Below are 8688 nucleotides of genomic sequence, written 5' to 3' on the forward strand. Positions count from 1 at the left end.
ATCCCAAAGGGGTCCTTGACATCAGTGCTGCTGCCGGCCACCTCGACGTACCTGGCGAGAAAGGTGAGTACATCCACCACCGGAACATGGGGGTTGTAGAGGTGAATGGTCACCACCCGGTCCCGTTGTGACGGAAGCGTGAAGAGCGTCTCCGCTGTGAGGATCGACAGTGGCGCCCGGTCCCCTTTCTCCTTGAACGCCTTCAGGAACTTGATGCATCCCGCCACGTTCCGGAACGTCACGTCGAAGTATCCACTGCTGGGGAAATCCTGCAGGCAGAAGACGTCCGTCGCTTGAAATCCGCAGCAATCGAAGAGAATTTTCTTGATGAAGAAGGTGCGATCGACCGGTGCATCTCCTTCCTTGTCCTTCACGACCACCCGAACGGTGTCCCACACTCCCTGGCCCGAAGCTCGAAAATTGGTTATAGCCATTTTACTCAAAGCTTCCCCAGGATCAAAAGGCAATGATCATGGTCTCTTCTCAATCAAATAAGCACTGATAAGAACAGATACTACACTTGCTGTTAGCCAAAAGGCTGAGAAGCGATAGATATATACAATGCCATATCATGTGTCTTACAAAATCTCTCAGTGTTTCACATAAAGTGATTTAAGTTGAAGCAAATACATTCTCCGGACAGCAAGTTCCCGCATACAGGCCTGAATTTTACTGGCCCTTTGGCGCTGTGGGTCACGGTGCGGGGACTGGTAAGATGCTGCGGGGAGAGGCCCACCTTGACCCGCGACGTCGAGAAGGGCCTGCCGCATATTATTGGCGGCGGTGGGACCTCGGTGTGGCCCTTCATTTAAATATGCAAATGAACATTTGAAACATTTAAATAAACGTACCTGCAGGGAGTGGTCATCCCACTCCGATATTACGGCCGCCGTTCATGCTCCGCGTGCTTTTGGAACTCCATACGGAGTTCCGGGCGAGAACCTAGTCGGGAGGGGGGAGGAATAACATTTTCACGCAGGAGGGGTGGAGGAGCGGGGAAATTAATTTTAAGTGGATGTGGGGATGGTGGGAAGGGGTTGAAGGGCAAATGTAAAGAGGTTTGGTGCGGGGGGGGCAAGTATGGGTTGGTAATAAAGTTTCATTTTGTGCCAATGTCCCTTTAAAAAACATTGTGGGGGATGGGAAAGGGCCTCCATTATGTCTGTAATTGTTATGCAATAATTCTTCACAATTTGCCTTTAAAAATTAGGCTAGGGTTGTTTTCCTTACAACAAAGGAGGCTGAGAGGTGACTTAATTGAGATATACAAGGTTATGAGGGGCCTAGATACAGTAAACAGGAAGGACCTGTTTCCCCTAGCAGAGAGATCAATTACCGGGGGCACAGATTTAAGGTGATTGGTAGAAGCCATTAGAGGGAACATGAGGAAAAACTTTTTCACCCAGAGGGTGGTGGATGTCTGGAATTCACTGCCAGGAATGGTGGTGGAGGCAGAAACCCTCAACTCATTTAAAAGGTACCTGGACATGCACCTGAAGTGCAGTAACCTGCAAGGTTGTGGACCAAGTGCTGGAAAGTGGGATTAAATTGGGCGTCTAGTTTTTTCGGCCAGCACGGACACAATGGGCTGAATGGCCTCCTTCTGTGCGGTAATTTTTCTGTGGTTCTATGGTTCAAAACTGCAAGTTAGCAGGGAGGGCTAAAAGATCTGCTGGTGGTATGCCCTCTATGACGAAGGGTCCTTATAGTGGGTTTTCCTCTCTAAGACATACGCTCATGGCAAGACATCCTTTAAAGAAAGGACCCATATTAAGACTCTTACTAGGAAAGGAGTCCAGCCTGAGAGCTTTCTCGATGTCATCTAATTTATTTCACCTCTGATTTAGTTGACTACATATGGCAACGGTTCTTTGCTCTCTCCCTTCAGTGCTGGAGGTCAGATTCTGTCTGATTCTCTACTTTCTAAATTGAATCTTGTGTGAGTTCCTGTTGTTTTTCTGATAACAGATGACAACTCCCACAGAAGGGGTCAGTATCTGCCTATTATTAACACAACCATCTCCTATAAGAGGTAAGGTAAGTTTATGATTAATGCCTTCTCTGCTCCAGTGATTCACAGCTTTGTTTGATGTATCTGTCTTATTTCACAGAGCCCCGAACTTTACAAGTTAAGCTTTCATCAGTCTTAGTGACGTTAGTCTCTGGCCCTGGTTTTGTTGTGATCACTAAAATCTCATTGTTATGGTGAAAGCATGCAGCCCTCTAGAGTAGGCCTTTGGTCTAAGGAGGGAGAATTGCTGTAGCAGGGCATGAATCAAAGACCCTTAAATTAGGGCCTGTAACTACTGAGAGCTTTCAAACAGCAATACCTCTCATTATCTCGTGTATACTGTCAAGTGGTGATTTACCAGGATGCTGATGTTACCGAACAGATGGCAAGGTGTCTTATATTCATTGTCATTGGCTTTGTAAAGAGAAAAAGGAACAATTCCCTCTCTTCTGGGACTGTACAGCTTAGTGCACATGCATAGTACACCCTAGGTAAAGAGGAATAATTCACTCCTATCTGATACTGTACATTTAAAAAAAATTGTTCATGGGATGTGGCCAGGCCAGCATTTATTGCCCATCCCTATTTGCCCTTGAGAAGGTGGCGGTGAGTCACCTTCTTGAACAGCTGCAGTCCATGTGGTGTAGGTACACTCAGTGCTGTTAGGGAGGGAATTACAGGATTTTGACCCAGCGACAGTGAAGGAAAGGCGATATAGTTCCAAGTCAGGATGGTGTGTGACTTGGAGGGGGAACTTTCAGGTGGTGGTGTTTCCATGTGCCTCCTGCCCTTGTTCTTCTGGGTGGAAAAAGTCACGGGTTTGGAAGGTGCTGTTGAAGGAGCCTTGGTGAGTTCCTGCTGTGCATCTTGTAGATGGTACACACTGCTGCCACTGCACCGGTGGTGGAGGGAGTGAATGTTTGTAGATGGTGTGCCAATCAAGCGGGCTGCTTTGTCCTGGATGGTGTCGAGCTTGTTGACTGTTGTTGGAGCTGCACCCATCCAGGCAAGTGGAGAGTATTCCATCACACTCCTGACTTGTGCCTTGTAGATGGTGGACAGGCTTTGGGGAGTCAGGAGGTGAGTTGTTTGCCGCAGAATTCCCAGCCTCTGACCTGCTGCAGTGACATTAAACTAATATTAGAAATTAGAAGCAAAATGAAAAACACCACAAAAGGTCAGTCAGCCTCCAAATGGGAATGGTTCAGCCAATATGTTGAATGAAATATTTCTGGTCACCACACTCTAGGAAGGATGTGACTGCACTGGAGAAGGAGCAGAGGAGATTCACCAGGTTGTTGCCTGGGCTGGAGCATTTCAGCTATGAAGAGAGACTGGATAGGCCGGGGTTGTTTTCCTTAGAGCAGAGAAGGCTGAGGGGGGACATGATTGAGATATACAAAATTATGAGGAGCATTGATAGGATAGATAGGAAGAAACTTTTTCCCTTAGTGGAGGGGTCAATAACCAGGGGGCATAGATTTAAGGTAATGGGCAGGAGGTTTAAAGGGGATTTGAGGAAATTTTTTTTTCACTCAGAGGGTGGTTGGAATCTGGAATGCACTGCCTGAAGGGGTGGTAGAGGCAGGAACCCTCACAACATTTAAGAAGTATTTAGATGAGCACTTGAAACGCCATAGCATACAAGGCTACGGGCCAAGTGCTGGAAATTGGGATTAGGATAGTGCTTGATGGCCGGCACTGACATGATGGGCTGAAGGGCCTGTTTCTGTATAACTCTATGACTCTATGAACACATTTCTGATGAAGGATCTCCAACTGAGACATTAACTTGCTTTTCATTTTCATTTGCTGGTGGACATTCTTCATGTTCCAAACCCTTGTCATCATTTTCAGGTTCCCCTTTGGTTCCAGTCCATCCCTGTCTCTGCAGTGATCACTGATCCAAACTCCCAGCTCATATTCTCCAACCTTCCAGTTCTGGTTTACAATATCTATACCTTATCCTCCCCCATCATCAATGGCAGAAGATTCAGCCAACTAGTCCCGCTTTCCAGAATTCCCTCCTTAAATGCCTCTGCCTTGTTACATCTTTCCACTTCTAAAGCCTTCACAAAATATATGATTGTGCTTCTTGTCACATTGACTAATTCCTTCCCTCTTCCTGCCCATTGTCCTGGCTCCTCCTATCTATAGTCGTGCAAATATATTGTTATTCCAGCATTTTGATCCTGCTAGAGTCGGGTATGACTCAGATGCTTAGGGGTCCAACTCCATTCCACAGAGTTGAGCACGCAATTTTGGCTGGTTTTTTGATGCCTCACTGGCAGAGGTGCCAAATTTTGGATGAGATGCTAAACCCGAGACCACAAGTGCCCTCTCAGGTGGACATAAAAGATTCCATGGCACTATTTGAAGAATAGCAGGGGAGTTCTCCCCGGTGCCCTAGCCAATATTTATCCTTCAAACAACATCACCTAAAACAGGTTCTCTGGTAATTTCTCTGACTACTGTTTGTGGGACTTCGCTCTGCACAACAGTAAAGTTTTTAAAAAAGTATTTCATTGGATGTGAGACGTTTTGAGACATCTTGAGATCGTGAAAGGTGCTAAATAAATTCAAGATCTTTGTTTTATTTTCCTTACTTTAATCTGAATAATCTTGAAAACTTAAAATGAGGTCCTTTAGAAGTCTTTTCTCTAAAGCAAACAAGCCCAAAGTACTTAAACTTTCCTCATAACTTAGAATCCTGGTAGCTGGAATCCTGTGGTTTGTATTGCACTATTGGGAATGTAACGTGTACCTGAATATTTTATTGTCCATTCTCCAGTATTCTGTTTGAAGTAGGATTACAATACATTCAGTATTAGTTGTTTTTTTAAGTTATGTAAATTTGAAACTTATCTGTGAGTACTCAGTGCCAAAATGCAATAATGAAATCCAGTATGTGCTTATTATTCAAGCTTCCAAGCACCGTCTTGGTGGATTTTCTTGATCAACTGTTCTCCTCAATCTCTGGGAGAGTCTAGAAGGGATCACTGAGTTTCCCCATGCCCTCAGTCTCCTTGTACTGTGTAGAAGGAGTCTCTAAATTGCCTGAAATCATTAAATGGGCCAGAGTCACCACTGTTTTAGTCTGGAAACAGTTTCAGCTACTATCCTTTCCATCTGTTCTCCCAGTCTTCTAGTAAGAGTGGAGAGGTTTTCATCACTAGGGGTATACAGAAGGAACTGACTGGTTGATACCTCTTGCACTTCCTAAAAAACATCCTTGGTCCAAATTGACTGTCCTCCATATGAAAGGAACACACAGTGGGTGAAATTCGACTTGGGAAAAGATGGAAAAATGGGTGGTATTGCAGCTATCATATATTCAGTTTGACTGGTGTCAATAGGAATGGAACACCGGGTGGGGCATATAATCGGCGGCAGATGTGATATCACTGGTGGCAGGTGCAATATCACCGTATTGCGTCTCTGCCCAACTCATATTTCATCCCCATTGTCGTGAGTGCAGATACTGTTCAAACATTTTAATCAAATTAATAGCATGGCAATATGCATTGTGGTAAAATAATACTAAATAAAGGAAACATAATGGAGAGCAGAAAATGCTGGGTATCATCACTCAGGGCATTAGCTCTGACAGCAGTGCTGCATTGTGGGTTCTGTTTATAGAAACCATTCTTCATCCAATTTCATGAATAAAATGTATTTAAATATGTCCTTAGAACGTTTATTGCTGATTCAGAGACATCCACTTATTCATTCCTGGTTTGGTTCCTTCCTTATTCCCCCTTCCTCATCATTGTGGCAATTTATTAGCTTATTGAAAACTCAAGCCGTTGGTTGTAAAGACCAGGATAGATGTATCATGTGTAATTCTAGTGCTAATAAAATCACTTTATTTACAGTGACTGACACTCAACACTCTTTAAATGTGACTGAGGTGTAGAATGGTTTAGTGGCAGTGAACATTGATAAGTCTTGAGCTGAGAAGTGAGAACTGTTTGATACCCACCAGGGTACTAGGATGTTGGGTGTTTGTACTGAAGGCCACTGCACCCAAAATTAACTTCGGGCTAATGGGGAAAAACAGCATTGAATGGTTGTGTTTCCATTTGACAGCTGTGATGGTGAATGAGTTCAGGATTGGATCAATAAAACTCATCAGCTGACATTCAATGATGTGAACAGACACAAGAAAAGCTCGGCTTAAACCAGGGTTAAGTATTGAATAGTTCCACATGGGTAGGAATAGATCATTTACAATTTTCTTTGATGGGAGTAAATAGGAAGGGGTTTGGTCTGTTGGCTTTCTGTATAATAGGAATTGGAAGAAGTTTGGCCCTTTGTGATCCTGTACAGTGGGACTGAATGGGAATGCATGTTGTCCATTGTCCTGTTTTAAATTTTTGCTCAACTGCTACTTTTTGCACTCGGTGTCAGCTGTGATACCCCGTGCCAGATAAAGCATGTGCCTGAGCTCATTCTGTACTCAGCAGACAATGTCCCTGAACCTTAACTTCAGAGAAACACTGCCCAGTGCACCAAATCAACATTTCACTTTCTCACTGTGTGCATGAGTGAGGCTACAAACTTGTTGCCAAGTACCGTTGAGCTGTGGGCAGATTTGTGTTAGCACCATCTGGGTTAAGGCTAATGGTCGATCTCATTTTACTTTGCATTGGTTTAACTGACAGTGAGGAGATACTCCCAACCCATCATATAATTACATAAACTAACTCTTCACAGTTCCCCTGTGTCATTAATACAGCTTCAATATTTCAGGGCTGTAATGTAGAAATTGTATAACCTAAGACAGGATGGATCTCAATTTCAATTACAAAGGTGAAGTGATTTGTAAATTGGAGTCAACTGTACATCGTGGGAGTGACTGAAGTGATACAGTTTACACTGGAATACTCTGCCTAAATCAGGCATCTATTTATATTGTGGTGTGAATCATTACTTTGTTCACATCGTAAATTAACTGAGGGCAGCCTTGGTGTAGTAGAAAGTTTTTTCTGAAAAGATGTGAAGCAGTATTTTGTATCTAATCCCATTTACTTTACTGCAGCCATGTCTGTCATTCTTGTGGTAAAAATCTTCTGTTTACTTCAATCGCACCGCAGCCTCACAGCTCCAGGGACCCGGGTTCAATTCTGGGTACTGCCTGTGTGGAGTTTGCAAGTTCACCGTGTGGGTTTTCGCCGGGTGCTCCGGTTTCCTCCCACCGCCAAAGACTTGCAGGTGATAGGTAAATTGGCCATTGTAAGTTGCCCCTAGTGTAGGTAGTGTAGGGAATATGGGATTACTGTAGTATTAGTATAAATGGGTGGTTCTTGGTTGGCACAGACTCGGTGGGCTGAAGGGCCTGTTTCAGTACTGTATCTATAAATAAATAAATAAACTGAAAGCAAAGGTAAATTCTAGACAAAGCATCAGCAATTACATTGTTTTTCCCTGCAATGTGGATAATCTTTAAGTGATAGGGCTGCAGTAGTAAACTCCATTGAAATAGACTGGCATTCTGGTTTTTGAATTTTTCCACAAAGGCTAGGGGATTGTGATCAGTATATACCAGTGTCTCCCTGTAGCCGTGGCAGACATATACTTCAAAATGGTTACGAGCTAGTAGTAAGCCCAAGATTGCTTTTTGCACTGTAGGGTATCTCTTTTGGTGTCGCTTTAGCTTTTTGGAAAACTATCCCACCAGCCTTTAGATTAGATTAGATTAGATTAGAGATACAGCACTGAAACAGGCCCTTTGGCCCACCGAGTCTGTGCCGAACATCAACCACCCATTTATACTTCTTTTCTTTTTCTTTTGGGCCTCCTTATCTCGAGAGACAATGGATACGCGCCTGGAGGTGGTCAGTGGTTTGTGAAGCAGCGCCTGGAGTGGCTATAAAGGCCAATTCTGGAGTGACAGGCTCTTCCACAGGTGCTGCAGAGAAATTTGTTTGTCGGGGCTGTTGCACAGTTGGCTCTCCCCTTGCGCCTCTGTCTTTTTTCCTGCCAACTACTAAGTCTCTTCGACTCGCCACAATTTAGCCCTGTCTTTATGGATGCCCGCCAGCTCTGGCGAATGCTGGCAACTGACTCCCACGACTTGTGATCAATGTCACACGATTTCATGTCGCGTTTGCAGACGTCTTTATAGCGGAGACATGGACGGCCGGTGGGTCTGATACCAGTGGCGAGCTCGCTGTACAATGTGTCTTTGGGGATCCTGCCATCTTCCATGCGGCTCACATGGCCAAGCCATCTCAAGCGCCGCTGACTCAGTAGTGTGTATAAGCTGGGGGTGTTGGCCGCTTCAAGGACTTCTGTGTTGGAGATATGGTCCTGCCACCTGATGCCAAGTATTCTCCGGAGGCAGCGAAGATGGAATGAATTGAGACGTCGCTCTTGGCTGACATACGTTGTCCAGGCCTCGCTGCCGTAGAGCAAGGTACTGAGGACACAGGCCTGATACACTCGGACTTTTGTGTTCCGTGTCAGTGTGCCATTTCCCCACACTCTCTTGGCCAGTCTGGACATAGCAGTGGAAGCCTTTCCCATGCGCTTGTTGATTTCTGCATCTAGAGACAGGTTACTGGTGATAGTTGAGCCTAGGTAGGTGACCTCTTGAACCACTTCCAGAGCGTGGTCGCCAATATTGATGGATGGAGCATTTCTGACGTCCTGCCCCATGATGTTCGTTTTCTTGA

General features: G+C 44.8%; 1 pseudogene; it reads right to left on the bottom strand.

Moving 5' to 3' along the window:
- Positions 1-441: 441 nt before the first annotated feature.
- Positions 442-550, bottom strand: LOC137350764 (U2 spliceosomal RNA; annotated as a pseudogene).
- Between the last annotated feature and the right edge of the window lie 8138 nt (positions 551-8688).

The sequence above is a fragment of the Heterodontus francisci genome, chromosome 35, assembly GCF_036365525.1.
Source record: "Heterodontus francisci isolate sHetFra1 chromosome 35, sHetFra1.hap1, whole genome shotgun sequence".
Classification (NCBI taxonomy): Eukaryota; Metazoa; Chordata; class Chondrichthyes; order Heterodontiformes; family Heterodontidae; genus Heterodontus; species Heterodontus francisci.